This window comes from Danio aesculapii, chromosome 3 (genome assembly GCF_903798145.1).
Source record: "Danio aesculapii chromosome 3, fDanAes4.1, whole genome shotgun sequence".
Lineage (NCBI taxonomy): Eukaryota > Metazoa > Chordata > Actinopteri > Cypriniformes > Danionidae > Danio > Danio aesculapii.
In genome coordinates, this window is record NC_079437.1 from 20,677,272 (window position 1) to 20,695,016 (window position 17,745).

Here is a 17,745-nt window from a genome sequence, read left to right on the forward strand (position 1 = left end):
CTATGACATGGGGATGGTTAGGAGGCCATGATAGACAGGTCAGTGGGCAAATTTTGGCAAGGATGCCAGAGTTAAACCCCTGCTATTTTTCATACATCCTGGGATTTTTAACAACCACAGAGAGTCATGACCTCGATTTAACATCTAAAAGACGGCGCTCACTGAGCAGTATAGAGTCCCCTGCTTGGCTTCAGTGGCCGACCATGTGAGAGTTGCAGAGAGCTAGCTTCCGGCATTTAACTGTGTATATATTCATAATGGTTAAACACATGAAACAATCTTTATCAAAACAGAATAAATTCTATATATTCATGCTGCATAATAATGATTTTTTTTTTTTTACCTCAATAGATCACCTGAATTGTAGTATGTGCTACAGTACATAAAATCAGCTTTTCTATATAACTATTTGTTTGTTTTAAAAAATCATGCTATATACTGGAAAAAAGGTGAGTCGCCTCTTTATTGGACTATGATTGAGAATCATAGTAACATATTTGGCTCTTGAAAAGCTTACATATTTAATAATAAAGAAGCCCTCTGAATTATGTGAAATCTAGAAGGTGGTTTAGAGCTTTATGTTTGTGTAAAAATGGAGTGAAGTTTTGGCATATGTGAATTGGTGTTTTATTAATATTATTTTCTCCCTAAACCTGTCTGAGGTCTAAGGTTTTTGGGTAGTGGGGATTGATTTAATGTAAAACTTAACCCACTGGGGTCTGAGGGTGTTTTGGGGGACGGGAGAAGTTCTGATGTGCCTTGACATTTGTGCTTTTTTTAGATGCATATATACACTACCGGTCAAATGTTTGGGGTTGTGTTTTTTTTTTTTCATGTTTTTTTTTTTCTAAAGAAAATTATTCTGTTCATCAAGGTGGCATTTGTTATGCAAAAAAAATGTTAAATTGTTTTATTACTTGTTGTATGTAATTTCAAATAAAATTATTAGCCCAGTTATTATTGAATTTATTGCTATTACCATCAATAATAATAATAATAATTAATATTAGATTGATTTCTGAAGGATGTGACTCATCCTGAAGACTGGAGTAATGAAGCTGAAATTTCATCATTAAAATCACTGGAATAAATTAATAAATTCAATGATAATCTACTTTTGAACAGTAATTTTATAGTGCAATCATTTTTCATAATTTTACAATTTGTACTGTATTTTTGATTAAGTAAATGCAGCCTTGGTGAGCAAGATAAGCTTATTTTAAAACATTTAAAAATCATCCTGACCCCAAACTTTTGACCAGTAGTGTAAGTGGCTAAAGTTTAATACCTCTGTAAACAGCACAAACTGGACTACAATAACACGTTAGCAACATTTATATGCAAAATTGTGTTTTTAAAGGCATGTTTTACAAAAAAATTATATATTTTTTAAACCAAATTTTGTGCAGTTTGCTCATTTAATTATGATAATTTATATTATACTAATGACAATTTATAATTTACACATATAGAATATTGTTTGTTTTATGCACATTATTAGGTTTAAGGTATATTTATAAATAAATAAATAAATAAATAAATAAATAAATAAATAAATAAATAAATAAATAAATAAATAAATAAATAAAATATTCATTCATTCTTTTTACTTATTCCCTTTAATAATCCAGGGGCGCCACAGCAGAATTAACCGCCAAAATATATCCAGCAAATGTTTTACGCAGGGATGCCCTTCCAGCTGAACCCATCTCTGGGAAATAAAAAACAAAATACATAAAATAAAAAAATGTATAAATTAACATGGAATTGCATTTGTTTGCTGACAATTTAAAGGGATAGTACACCCAAAACCGAAATTTCTGTCATCAATAACTCACCTTTGATTTGTTCCAAACCAGCCTTTTTTTCTTTTTCAGTCTTCCAAACCAGAGTTTTTTTTTGTATAATATCTAAAATAAGATGTATTGAAGAATGTTGGAAACCTGTAAATATTGACTTCCATAGTACAGAAAAAAACAAATACTATGGATGTCAATGGTTACAGGGTTTCAATATTCTACAGTTACAAAACAAACAAACAAAAATACTCAAACTGGTGAGTGAATGATGATAGAATAAAAATTTTTGGGTGACTGTCCTTTTCATTTAAATATTTTTGAATTACGTTGAATTAGTAAAATAAAAATGCACTGCACTAAAATGAATTCTTCAGAACGGACTTTTAGCTTTTAATTTTTATTAGTCTAGACATTTAATTAGTCTTGACACTTTTTTAATTATTGTAAAAATTGCTATACAAATAAACTTGAATTGAATTGAATGAATTGAACATGTATTAAGTTGTCAGTGGCATATTAATTGTCAATTCATACACGTAAATATACATGAAGTGACTTGACTTATTTATTTACTCGAATAGTTTTTTAAAGTGGATAACATAATGTTTCTGAACGAGGAGCCAAAGCCAACATCTATTAGCTCAGTGTCTTTTCCTAATCTAATACCCTGTACCTCATCATCTTTGCTGGTTCGTGCTCATCGATCCAGAAGGAACTGCACTTTTTTATCTGTCATAATGCTGTTTCTAGATCAGAGGCGGATTTCCCAGTGCTGGATGTGTAATGATGAATAATTTAGGTTTCTCACACAGCTGTTAAATGGGTTGCGTAGCATGCAGTGGATTGTGTCCAGATGATGTTGGCTGGATTGGTGTTGTGTGTGCGTGTGTGTGGCCTTTTCCTCTATGGCTCACAGGGATTTAGTGGTTTGTTTGGGGAACGTGGAGAGGGAAACAGGGTCATCACAGTAGAGCCAGAATGGACATCCATGTGCACGTCGACTGGACGAGGTCATTGGGAAAGTAAAGTCACTAGCAGAAAACGTCACTGAGCTTCAGGGAGTTGATCTGGTGAAAAAAAAAGGTTTATTTCCATGGATGAACAAAAGAAGTTTTATGAAAACCCAATATGACAGTTCTTGTATCTGTTAAGCTCTGAAGATGACAAAAATATACACTGTGAAAGAACGATATAATAGTAGTTATAACGAGCGCGCAATATCTTAAGCTTTTATGAGCACTCTGTTTTCACATTTCACATATTCATACCTAGCACGTCACATTCTGTTATGACACCTACATGAACCAAAGGCGTTTTGGCATCACTAATATTAAACATGATGCTGCTTCTCCGCTTGGATGCTTATAATATCTCGGGGAAGAATGTCAGTAAATCAAGATTTGTTTTTCTTAGTTTATTTTTAATCATCATGCAGAAAAACACGCTCTTCTCTACATTTTTGTAAAACTCATAAAAATTATGTGTAAATAAAATTGTCTGTGGTTTATTTATTTATGTAATTCCCATTAGCCGTTACCATCACTGTAAAAAATATCTGTCAAATAACAGTTTCAGTTTTTTGTGTTTGTGATATCTTCTCCGTCAACTTTTGATGTTGAAAATTCAACTCTACAGTTTTCACAAAGTAGCTTTTTTTAATTAGAGTAGTTTGAAACAATATCATGTATGAGAAATAAAATATGAAGAGTTCAGATGCAAAATCTCTGAAATTCTCCTTTAAAATTTGCGCTTTTTTCAGCCTCTTAGGTTTATGTTCAGTTATTTCACTTTCAAAGTCAATGAAAATAACATTTTTTGTACTAAGCGTGAAATTACTGAAACTACACACAACAGCCTGAAAAAAATGCTAATTTTAGAAAATGTCAGACAGCACTTAGGTGTTTGCATCTAAACTCTTCATATAAAAAAAATAAGTCTGTAAAATAAAGGAAAATATTCTGGCAGTTTATTGGAAAGGTTTCTGTAGCATAATATGCAACAAATATCCAACCCAGACAACAATTTAAAAGTCCCTTTTTTATTTTTCATGGTTGTAAGTTCTTGGATGAAAGATTAAGGTCCCATAATGTAATTCAAAAGCATAAATAAATGGTGCAAAATAAAAAATACAAACATAAATCACAAAAAATGATTGCTAATTCAAAAATAAAAACTGCTAATTTACAGATGTTTTTTACAGTGAAGGTACAGTACACTGAAGGAAAAAAATTATGTCTTCAAAATTGTTGCAATTAGCTTGTGTTGAATTAAAAAATGTTTTAACCTAATTTGGTTGTTTAAATTCAGCCCAAATAAATAGTTAAACACAAAAATTGTTAATACTAGTAATCGTCTTTGAATAATTTTTTTGTTCAGTTTAATGGCTATTAATTCTAGGATCCAATTAATAAAATGACAGATTTTCAGACTAATACAAAAAACATTAAAAAACATTAAAAAAAAAACGTAAAAAAAAAAACAAAAAAAAACACAAAACATATATATATATATATATATATATATATATATATATATATATATATATATATATATATATATATATATATATATATATATATATATAATATATTATATATTATATATATATATATATAATATATTATATATTATATATATATATTATATTATATATACAGTGCTCAGCATAATTGAGTGTACACCATTTTGAAAATGAATATTTTTATCAATTTCTCAGTCTTCTCTCTTGATCTTTTTCTCTTTTTTAAAAATGTGTATTTAATATTTTTTTAACATAAATTTGGGTGTACTAGTTTTTTCACCATTTTCATAAGTTATTTTTGTAGATAAGCTCCAGGTTTCGTTTCAGTATTGACTAATCTAATGTATATGCACAAATATAATATTGTATAGCTTCCTATTAAAAATATGAATTTAAAAGATAAATTTGTGAGGGGTGTGCCAGGCACTCTATATATGGTTATATACAGTATGAAAGACATATCCAAATAAGTGATGTACATTATATAGAGAGAATGATATATAGAGAGCATATTGACAGCAATTTTACTTTTTTGATGCTTTTATATTATTATTATTATTATTATTATTATTATTATTATTATTATTATTATTATTATTATTATTATTGTTATTATTATTATTATTATTGTTAAGAGTGCAAAACATACAGCAAATGTACAACACAGAACACATATACAGCAATTGAGGGAAACAGCAATATAAAATAGCTGTAATGTGTATAAACAGCAATGACAGTCAGAATAATATTCATTCATGAATTTTTTTTTTGGCTTAGTCCCTTTATTAATCCGGGGTCGCCACAGCGGAATGAACCGCCAGCTTATCCAGCACATGTTTTTCGCAGCAGATGCCCTTCCAGCTGCAACCCATCTCTCAACCAAATTTATCTGTACCCCTGTGGGGGGAACCGGAGCACCCGGAGGAAACCCATGCGAACGCAGGGAGAACATGCAAACTCAACACAGAAAGCCAACTGACCCAGCCGAGGCTCGAACCAGCGACCTTCATGCTGTGAGGCGACAGCACTACCTACTGCGCCACTGCGTCACCTCAGAATAATATTGGTAGTATTTAATAATAATAATAAATAATATTAATAATGCAACATACCCAATGCATGAAAACAGCAATTTCTATGTAAGCTATGTGTGTTCCATGTGTGTTTAACTGCAAAATAACAGCAACGAAGACACGCAAGTGAGAAACAACATGTATTTTAACCAACAGATATTAGCAGAACCCATTTTAATGAAATGTGCATAATCTTCTTTTATCAACAATGTTCTTTCAAGCACATATGTGTGGAAACAATACTGCTTTTGAGGTGGCATAAAGCAAGCGAAAGCTGCGGGGGGTAAAATTAATGAGTTATACACCACAAGTTAGATCTGTTAGCTGCCGTTGAATGCGAAAACCCATCCCACGACAAACATCTCTAACAATACACCACGTTAACAGACCTTAATTAACAGAAAAGTAGAGGCACATCTGCACGCAGCCGTATACACCTACAAACACTTGCCAGCGACAGTTTGATTGCTTGTGTGTGTGTGTTGAATTTGTGTGTGCACATTTGTGGGTGTACCATCCGTAACTAATGAGAAAGTAATGTCAGAGGCAGCTGCTCAGAGTGTTGTGTTAACGAGGTCAGGGAAGCGCAGAAACGGCAGATATACTCTGCTACTGAACGCCTGGAGCTTGTGTTTCCAACAAGGACAACGCTGGCCTCACCGCCGTCCTTCCTCAAGATAAAAGTCATCCTCACCCGCTGCCATTGTTTGTCTACATCCATCCATCACACCCGCAATTGCAGGCCAGCCACGCTTTCATCAGTTAAGTGAGGAAGAAAATTAAATCAAACGTCTGAAATGCGACGTTTTCAGTAGCTGTGGCTGCTTATGAATGGCATGGGTAGAGGAATTTGTTTGCTTGTCATTTGCATATTATAATTGGTGCTTTTGGGATTGTTAATTTTTTTTTTTTTACTTCATTATGTAATATTATGTATATTTGCTCTGGAAAACCTTTATAATTAGCATGGTTAAATAAAAAGTATTGTACATTTCACTATTGTTCTACCTCAAATTGACATTTTAATGCACATTACATTAAAATACATTTTACATATATTATTGTGAATGACAAGTAAAGCATTAATTGAACATTTAAATCTGTAAATATTAGGCAAAATATTAATGTGATTTAAAACAAAAAAAATATTTTAAAAATCCTAAAATGTTTTTGTAAATATTTACGCAGTATCATTGTTACAGATTATCATTCCATTAGTTTGTTTATTTATTTGCTTAAAAATGCATTTATATATTAATATATGTTTATTAATATATGTCATGACCACCAGCGATCTAGCATTTGACATCTGACACTTTAATGATCTACAGGTCCCATCATGCACTTCACTCACACACCTGACCCAGATTCTCCCTAACAGCAAACACACACAGCTGAAGCTGTTCAGTATTAATCAAATTGACTATAAACAGCACACACACACACACACACAAATACACACATTGTTGCTTTTCTCTTGGTAACTGAAAGCGAGCATTTTCTAGTGTTTCTAGTGTCCTTGTCTTGCCTGCTGCGTTTTTGACCTTTGCTTTGTGTTTCTGTTATCACAGATTTGCGGCCTGTCCTAACCATTCGCCTATACTCTATTTACGATTTTTTGGTTTATCTGCATGCTTTGGTCCCTGTTTCGACCATTGCCTGCCTGACATTTCTCCTATTAAACTGCATTTGGATCCTCAACTCAAGTCAAGTTGGCTTTGTTGTCATTTCAACGATATACAGTGCAGTGCACAGTGAAATGAAACAATGTTCCTCCAGGACCAAGGTGCTACATCAAACAACATAAATTGATAACATAATACAGGGTTGTGCACTACTATAAAAATTTAGAGAATAAAAAAAACAAGCTCAACTAAAATAAAAATAAGTAAAATAAGAATAAGAGTGCAAAGTGCGGTTTGCTCCGCAACCCCGTTGTTCCCCAACTCATTACATATATAAAATGTCAAATTTAATGCAGTCACACTTTACAATAAGGCTCCATTAGTTAATTAGTTTTATTAGTTTATAGTTTCATTACTTCTCTAAAGATCAGCATTTACTGATGATTTATTAGCATTTGAATTTTGTTTGTTAAAATTATTAATTTTACAAGTGTATATTATAACATTTCTAATATTATAATTTTTTTTATCAGATTTTTCTGAAATAATAATGTTTTTTAATGTTGTCTTAGATAACTAGCATTAACATTAAATAAAAAAATACAATTATATTATTACAATTATATTATTTTCTAATCAAAATCAATGTATTTTAACAGTCATTACCTATGTACATTTACGTGAAAAATCAATAGCATAACAGTATGAAAAGCGGATACAGTGGATTCTTGGTATTTTCTTGTAGAAAATAATTCATTGTATTAAAGCAATGTGTTAAATTGACAGCTCTAATTATAATATTAATAATCAAATTAGATGAAAAAGATATGAAACGATATCTGCGCATTTGAGACTCAGTGAGACAACTTCTAATATGCAATTATAAACCAGAGGCGTCATTCATAAACAGCGGTTGTCTTGAGTTTTAGACATCAAGTCTCATCTCATCTCTTCTTCATAAATCTCTGAAGCTGGCGATTACCATTCAGAAGATGCAGCGCCTTCCCATCTGTCACCAAGAAAATTGCATCATCGTTTTCACAATCCATCCATCCTGCACATGTCAGATAGCTTTCTCCCCACCATGTTTATCGCAGATAGTTTTGATAGGCGGCAGTTATATTTATATCCATCCTCAAACAAAACGTCGCTTCGGTACCTTGATCATGCAAGTACAATCTGACAAACAGTCAAAACAATTAGCAGAGGTGGTGTTTCCAGATGAGAAATGTGTGCGCCTGGTTAAAGCATCTGGCTTGGGTAACTAAAAGAAAAGAAATAAGTGACTCTGTGTCTTTGTCAGAGAGGTTTTTGTACAAATAGCATTCACGGATACTTTTTTATCTGTATTCTGGTCCTCTAATGGAGCCACTCTCTGATGGCACAAGACATCTCTCCTCTTTGATATGCTCCCATTGCAGATGAATGGCTGTTTATATCTCAAGGAGGTCTGTAATACCTGGAGAAAGATGCCCATTAGTATTGCCATTCATTCCAATGATGTATAATGAACATATTTTCGACAATTCTGTTTGGTAGTTGTTAAAATGAACATGGTTAAATACATTTATTTATTTACTATAGCAAATGCTTACATTGTGAAAAAAATTGGTAACGCTTTAGTTAAAGTACCAATTATTAACTAATAACTGCCTATTATTAAGATATTGGCTGTTTATTTGTACTTATAAATGACTTGGGCCCAATCCCTATTCTACCCCTTACCCCTACCCCTCGTTTTGCATGCTCTTGCCAAGGGGTAGGGGTGTCCCAATTCTCTTTAGCTTGAAGGCGTAGGGCTGAGGGCAAGGGGTAGATACCCCTTCGAACGAAGATTTTTCAGGACCACACTCGAAACCAAGCGGTAAGAAAATTTCCCAGAATACACCAGCCACAGCTGCACCCAGAAGTAAGGAGATCCACAAATTAGTATTTTTTTTTTGTCATTATAATGCATTTTTACAACAAACAAGCACATTTAATATATTCATAATCAAAATCAGAAAGACCTTTACTGCCAGGTATGTTCACACATACGAGGAATTTGTTTTCGTGACAGAGCTTCTACAGTGCAACAGCATTACAGAGACAGGACAAAAAATAGATAATAAATATATAAAAAAAAAATAGAAGTAAGTAGTGAGTGCAAATATAGATTGACAAGTGTATGTACGTGTTTATTATTATATACAACATTATATGTGCAGCTGTTATGTGCAAATTGGCATGTAAAGTGTGTTGATAAATAAGTGTATATGTGTATAAAAGTGTATGGCAAGTAGTGATGTTGGTTTCGCAATTATTATCATCAAGTGTTCATGAGATGGCTCGCCTGAGGGAAGAAACTATTTCTGTGTCGGGCTGTTCTGGTGCGCAGTGCTCTGTAGAGGCAGTGTGCTGGGTGTGAGGGGTCCAGAGTGATTTTGGCAGCCCTCCTGCTCACTCTAGATAAGTACAGTATCTTGGGGAGTAGGAAGGGTTGTACCAGTGTAACCACTCGATACAAATAAGGTATGCAGAAGAGCATCTCTGGATGCACAACACTTTCAACCTTGAGACAGGTAGGCTACAGCAGCTGAAGACCACACCGAGTGCTACTCCTAAGAACAGGAAACTGAGGCTACAATTTTCAATTTGTCTCGTCAAAATTGGACAATAGAAGATTTGAAAAACATTGCCTGGTCTGATGAGTCTCGCTTTCTGCTAAGACATTCAGATGGTAGGGTCAGAATTTGGAGTCAAAAACATAAAATCATGGATCATGGTGGAGGTTTATTAGCATGCTTTGGGCCCATTAGTACTAATTGAGCACTGTGTTAACGACACAGCCTACCTGAGTATTGTTGCTGACCATGTCCATCCCTTTATGACCACAGTGTATCCATCATCTGATGCCTATTCCAGCAGGATAATGCGCCATGTCATAAAGCGTGAATCATCTCAAACTGGTTTCTTGAACATGACAATGAGTTCACTGTTCTCTAATTGCCTCCACAGTCACCAGACCTCAATCTAATAAAGCACCTTTGGGATGTGATGGAAAGGGACATTCGCATCATGGATGTGCAGCCGACAAATCTGCTGCAACTGCGGGATGCTATCATGTCAATATTGACCAAAATCTCTGAGGAATATATCTAATACCTTGCTGAAGCTATGCCACGCAGGATTAAAACAGTTCTGAAGGCAAAAGCCGGTCCAACCTGGTACTAGTAAGGTGTACCTAATAAAGTGGCCAGTGAGTGTAGGTATAAAGTATTATATAGATAAAATACAAGTGATGGGAGATTTAAATCTAACTCTTGACATTTGGCAACTGAAAGCTTTAAAACTTGTGTCTGATATATATCCATCCCCTGAATGATGTCAGTGTCATAAAATAAATGTAAATCTAATAACATATGTCTTATAATTCCTTTTAATTTCACTATCTATCTTTATACTTCATCTGAGCCTGCCTGTATAGATCATCTGAGCCTGCCTGTATCTCAAGCATATAACTGCAGACTAACATATTTTAAAATCTATTTTTCTGTTTGACTCTATTTTCTTTGTGAGAAAAAAATCTTTAAAAAAATACTTTTCATCTCACGCTGATGTCATTTTCTTTTCAAGTTTGATCTGCTAATGAGAATCACAGTCAGGCGTTGGTGCTGAGCAATGCCATGATTTGTTTTCTTGCATCTTTTCCGATAACTGAATCTTCCCAGACTAGAATCGTCCTGCTGATACGATGCGTAAATGCCCAGCTGAGGCAACTGCTCACTGTGTGTTTATAGGATTTGCGTGTTTGCTTGTCCAAGTGCAAATGTGTTTATGGATCCGTCTGACTAAGTGCATTAGTTTCATGTTTAGAAAAAATAAGCATTCCAGAATGTTCAGCTTTGGAAAAAATCTCTGTTTATCACAGCATGCTTCCATTTCTTTCTCAGCTGATGGGATTGTTTGGAGATAAAAATCATGAAAACTGACAGGTTTTTGATTGCTTGAGGTCGATTCAACAAAACCTTCTTCTTTTCTCCTCTCTCGCTGTTTTACATTCATTTATTTTGAGCTGTCAGAGCTAATTGGATAAGAGGTCAGAGGCTCTGAGAACGAATGAAAGATGGATATTAATCAGTTCTTCTGCTCATAAACATTCATGACAACAATATGTTCCTGTCCAGCAGCCAGCAGGACTTAAACGAATCAATGAAATATGACGATCTGTAAAATCAGTGTCATGTGCCTGCTCGTCTACATCTTAATAAACCTTAAAACATTAATGTTTCTGGGGAGGAAGATGAAGAATGGACCCTTACAGTATGTTTCAGCGTACATTTCATCTGGCATAACTCCGCTTTAAACATGCATGAAGAACGTCAGCTCATATTTTCATATAAACTGTAATGTGTCTCATGGGATCATTAAAGAGATGACTGTGATCCACATTCTTTAAAAAAAAAAAGAAAGGAAGGGGCTTAATGGTGCTTTCTTCTCATTTTGGGTTTTTACATGATTGTTTGGGACAGATTTAGTTATCCGGGCAAGTTAGCATGATAGTGCAATCACATTAAACCATTTACTTTTTTATCATTTTAACATCTAAATCTAAAGTAGTTTCTACTCCAGTTTCCTGTTGTAATGCAAAAATGTAGAAATTGTTTTAAATATTTTTTTTAATCAAGATATTACCAGAGCCAGACCGAATCTGTAAACTTTTCTTTGTTATTTCTATGCAAAATTTTGTAAAATAATTTAAATAAATTAATATGCATAATAATTTTGAGGGTATTGTAACTAAAATCTTAACACATGCAATAAAAAACATCATTTTAAAAATTTTATTTAAGGTTTACAAAGTATATCTGTCAAATAATATATCTCCTAAAAGACAGAATATATAACTTTTTCAAACTGTATTGTACATGAATCATATAAACATTTGCATATTCAACAATATTACTTAAATAAATTTTTAAAACGTAATATATTTTAAGTTAACATTATATAATTTAATTAAACATTATATATTTTATAAGTAATTAGACTAAATTATGGCCTAAAAATGTGCAGATTACATGTATGCCTAGATATATCACTAACAGATTAAGTAAAATATAATTATTACATAGACTAAGTTCATTTCTCTAGTTAATATTGTGTTATTCCATTCAATATTTTAATAATATATTTTATAAGTAATTAGACTCAATTATGGCCTAAAATGGTGTAGATTACTTGTGTGCCTATACAGTATCACTAACAGGTTAAGTAAAACATAATTATAGACTAATTAAGTTAATTTCTCTAGTCAATATTATATCATTTAATTCAATATTTTAATAATACCTTTTATTAGTAATTAGACTCAATTATGGCCTAAAAAAGGTGCAGATTACATGTGTGCCTAGATATAGCATCAATAACAGATTAAGTAAAATATAAATATTATATAGACTAATTAAGTTCATTTAAGTTAATGTTATATAATTTAATTTAATATTTTAATAATATATTTTATAAGTAATTAGACTCAATTATGGCCTAAAATGGTGTAGATTACGTGTGTGCCTGTACAGTATCACTTACAGGTTATGTAAAACATAATTATAGACTAAATAAGTTAATTTCTCTAGTCAATATTATGTCATTTAATTAAATATTTTAATAATACATTTTATTAGTAATTAGACTCAATTATAGCCTAAAAAGGTGCAGATTACATGTGTGCCTGGATATAGCATCAATAACAGATTAAGTAAAATATAAATATTATATAGACTAATTAATTTAATTTTTCTGGTATATATTATATAATTTATTTCAATATTTTAATAATGTATTTTATAAGTAATTAGACTCAATTATGGCCTAAATAAGGTGACGATTACATGTGTGCCTAGATATAGCATCAGTAACAGATTAAGTAAAATATAAATATTATATAGACTAAGTTCATTCCTCTAGTGAATAAACTAGCCACGGACACTGAATGATTTGCCTGAGATAATCTAATTAAGCATGACATATTGGTAAGTATTGACATCATTGTGGTTGAAACCCTGATCGAGTGATTACATAAGAATTTCGTTTGTTTATTTTGTGGTATAACTAGTATGGAGGACAACATCTTGAACTATATGGCAGCTATACAGCCACCCTTGAGTGTGGGAATTACATTTTTCCATAATCATTTTCCAAAAAAACAACATTTTCTCAAACCTACACTATGTATTTAAGATCAGTTAAATTTGGAATCAAACTAAACTGCAGGCTATTCCAGACAGACTCTGCTGACTTTGCTAGTTGTGCACAGATTTTCATTCATTCATTCATTTATTCATTTTTCTTCTTACATTTACATTTACATTTAGTCATTTAGCAGACGCTTTTATCCAAAGCGACTTACAAATGAGGACAAGGAAGCAATTTACACAACTATAAGAGCAGCAGTGAACAAGCGCTATAGACAAGTTTCAGGTGTGTAAAAGTCTAAGAAGCAGTCCCTGATTTTTCAGGCACTGCCACAGCGGTATGAACCGCCAATAAATTTGTAGGGAAAAAATTCCAGATTTATATAGTGATTTTTAGAGAATAGTAACTAAAAACTTAATGCATTCAATAAAAAAAAACTTTTTAACTCTTATTTAAGGTTTACAATGCAATTACAAATAGAACAAATTGTTTTGTACATTAAGTTTCTCATATAATATATACTAAGACAGAAAATATTACTTTGCAAGAGTTTTAAGATAATTTGTCTACAATACAGTTTGCAAAATATTCAATATTATTACTTAATAATATAAAAACAGAATAAATATATATTTACACACATTTACATAAGTACATACTGTAAGTAAATAAATAGACTCAACAATGAACCATCTGTGGATATCTGTAGATTTCTGTGGGTGCAGATTCCGTGTGGGCCTACAGTATCTATAAGGTCAATCTATAAAGGTTGGGATTTACGGTTTATTGATTTAATGAAGGTAAGGTTTATTGATTTAATAAAATTGAAATATATAAAACATTGTAAAAGAAGTACCCTGATTAAAACAATATCACTTATATTCACATGCAAATAAAACCAAAACATTTTCAGTATGATTATGTGTATGTTTAGCTGAGACTCTTTCGGTGGTGTTAAATAATGGTGCAAATACTAGTAAAATGACCAGATCTAATATAAATTTCATTGCATAATTCACTTAAATCCTCTCTTCTCAGAAGTTTTACATCTGAAAGGAAAATGATCTGCATGTATCTACAAATACACATGCAGTAAGGTTATCTACAGTATGCCTGTTGATCACAATTTTTCACTGTGTGTTTTTACAAAATCATAACAGCACATTTTTTTTATGCCGAAGGGAGAGTTTGAGCTGACACAAGTAGTCAGTAATTCTGGCCTTTAGATGATTAGAACAGTTCTTGATGTTTTTCTATTGATTTTTGACCTTGTTGGTGTTTGTTTGTGGCAGTGATAAACTGCCTTAAGACTCTCTGTATTTACAAAAAGCTTCAGTGAGGTTTTCTTTTATCCTTCTAATCTGGGAAGTACTGCTGTATATATCTTATAATGGTGGTGGCTTTAATTTGGAGGTCACTGTTGGTATTTGGTCAGTCACAAATACCGTCTCCAGCCTGAAGCTGATATCACAGGCAAGTTGACCTTTGAGTCTCGCTTCTGTTATGTATGCCATAATTTAAGAGAATGAGAGAAAGAAGCTGAAAAAAGACAACACACTGCGAGAAGAATGAAAATGCGTGAAGATCACTGACTGTCAAGTTCAGATGCAAATTGAATCCATTGATTTGAGAAAATGTTTGGTTGGGTCTTGAACCCTCGTCTTCTCGCATGATAATCAAGAAAACAACTAACACATCTTATGCTTGACTGTTAAGTTGTGTTTTCTTTGTTTTATCGTGCCAAGAGCACAATGTTAAACAAGGATTGGCATTGAAGTACAAAAAATAGCAGCATGACGCTATTGATACATCACATACGAACAGTCCTGAGGCCAAAGAACGGTCATTCAGTTACACGTTCTTACAATACGGCAAAGCAGAAGTAATGCAAAACAGCAAGTGATCAAATTTTGAAGCATATTAGTTGGCAAAAATAGAAGCTCAAAAAGAAATGCATCTCGGTATAGCAGCACACATGAGAATATACAACATGACCGACGAGGAATAGCCTTTCTCACTGTGTATATGCTGTGATTTCCATTAGGGCAAAACCTTTCATCGCTTGATGACACAAATCTGAGCAGTCAGTCTGAAAGCCAAGTTCACTTAAAGTGCATTGAGTTTGGCCTCAACTTCTTGACCTACTCTAAATCGACACTATACCGACTGTCCATTTATAGTGTTGCATATTAGAGTCGTCTGTGTCTTAAGGCCTTTCAGAACCATGAAACCTGTTGTGAAATTGGTGGAGTGTAGCTTTCCAAAAGCAGCAGCCTAATCCTAATGCTACTCTTGAGGCACTGGTGACATTTTCTGCAGCACAAAGCGCACAAAGAAAGACTGTTAGGCACCATGTTTAATGTGGTTTTCCTGTAGCAAAACATTTTTCATTGCTTTTATCACCCTGACTCCAACATTGTAATGGATATGAATCTAACAGAAAGGATGATCATGGGAAAACTGCACATGGTCAAAGAGGTCATTGTTAAAGGAGCAGATTTCTGTTGTTTATTGAACTTGTACTGTTTTGATGCTTAATGAATTCCACTGAATGCTTAGAAAGAAAAAAATGAATATAAGTATGAAATATGAATAAGAAAGAGTAAGAACATACTTATTTATCTGTTATTCTGAATTTCACATTTGAAAGCTTAAGCGATAATTATTCCAACATATATTTTATAAGAGATGTAACACATTCTTTATTCTGTTTAACATAAAAAGGCTATTTCAAAGAATATTGGTGACCACCAAACATTTTTGATTTTTTTTTTATTAATTTATTTATTTTATATATTTCTCAAATGATGATTAACAAAGCAAGGAAATCTTCACAGTATGTCTGATAATATTTTTTCTTCTGGAGAAAGTCTTGTTTGTTTTATTTTGGCTGGAATAAAAGCAGTTTTTAATAAAACTTTTTAAAACATTTTAAGGTCAACATTATTAGCCTATTTTGTCTGTTTGCTTCTTTCATATATCAGACCCCCTAGTTTTTCACAATTTTTTTATTTATTTATTTATTAAAAAAAAAAAAAAAAATATATATATATATATATATATATATATATACACATGTGTGTGTATCTTATTTACTGTGCTAGGTAGCCTATGATGTTAGGTGTGCAATCTGAAACAACGACACAAATCATAAAAATAAAGCTGCTTTATTTTGGTCTTTTTTTTGTTCAAGACAAGATTTAAAACAGATCTGAAACTGTGATTAAGCCAAAGGAAGGTTGTGTAACTCTTACTTTTATCCACAATCTTACTTTCTCTCAGATTTCTCTTCCCGGAGCGTCTGACATCATGTCACACATGGGACATTTGTTAGGGCTTCCCCTACCATAATACACATAAAACACGGATTTCCGTTAAACTCGTCAATGGCAGGAAAGCGTTTTCTCTCGTTAACTGAGGGAAAAGAGTTAATTGAAATCATTTATCGCATTGACGCACATCATAATACCAGCCATACATGTAAACACAAAAATGGTCCACATTCGGTCACGTCCAGCTGTCATTATCGTTGAACTAACCTCATCTCCACATGTTTGTTCCATTGCTCCATTTGCTCCAACTTTCTTTTGCACTCTGAAGCTCGTCAAACACACAAAACGCCCAATTCGTGCCACAAGATGTCTATATCTAATCATTGCTATGACTTCACATGTAAAAGTGAAAACTCCCCTGCCCCCCATTCCATGTAATGTTAGGATTGTGAGGGCGCAGGCGAGCCATCATTCTTCAAGAGACACTCAAATGCAACGTCTATAAGTCTTGTAAAACAATTCATTGCAACCTGAAATAAATATAATTTGATTATATGGTTTGATGTGTGATAAGATTATTTCATTTTTATTTTATTTTGTGTTTAATTAAGAATTTTGCAGGATCGCAAAAATTTGCAACATTTTGTTGATTTTGCGTTGGACTGAGCGAACGTGGAATCGCAAAAAACTAGTGGGTCTGATGTAATAGAAGTCAATGCACTCAAAAAATTATGTTTGCTGTTAGTTCAAAGAACTTATTTAAAATGAGCTGAAACAACACAATTCTTGATTTTTTTTTTTGGGTGGGGGGGGGGGGGTTGGGGCAACTTAAGTGATTCATGTTCAATCTTCCTAAATTTGTAAATACTACTAAACTAACCTGATTCCTTCATGTTGTCATTTTTTACAGTGTGGGCATCATCACATTTTTCCTATTATCTTTTTTTTTTTTTTTTTTGAGCAGTAGAAATCGTTTCAGAGTGAATAGATGATTGCATTTTTTTGACAGTACAATAATGTTTTTATTCATTTACCCATTTTCATTTCGAACCAAATTGTTTTAGTCATTCTAATTAACAGTCACGCAGCGTAATTTGCTAACCTTTTTAATGAACTGACATCAATTACGTTTCGGCATATCATAGGTGTGCTGAATATGAAATGCACATTACTTGAAGATGCAGCCACTCTACGCAGTCAGTGTGCCATTTAAAGATAAACATAATGTGCTCTGATGGGACGGCATGCTGAGGAAACTCAATGACACAATGGATCTAC

The 17,745-nt window shown here is 32.7% G+C and overlaps 1 protein-coding gene across 1 annotated transcript in view; it reads left to right on the forward strand.

Moving 5' to 3' along the window:
• Positions 1 to 17,745, forward strand: part of crhr1 (corticotropin releasing hormone receptor 1) — a 233,294-nt gene that overhangs the window by 176,791 nt on the left and 38,758 nt on the right. The window lies entirely within an intron of this gene.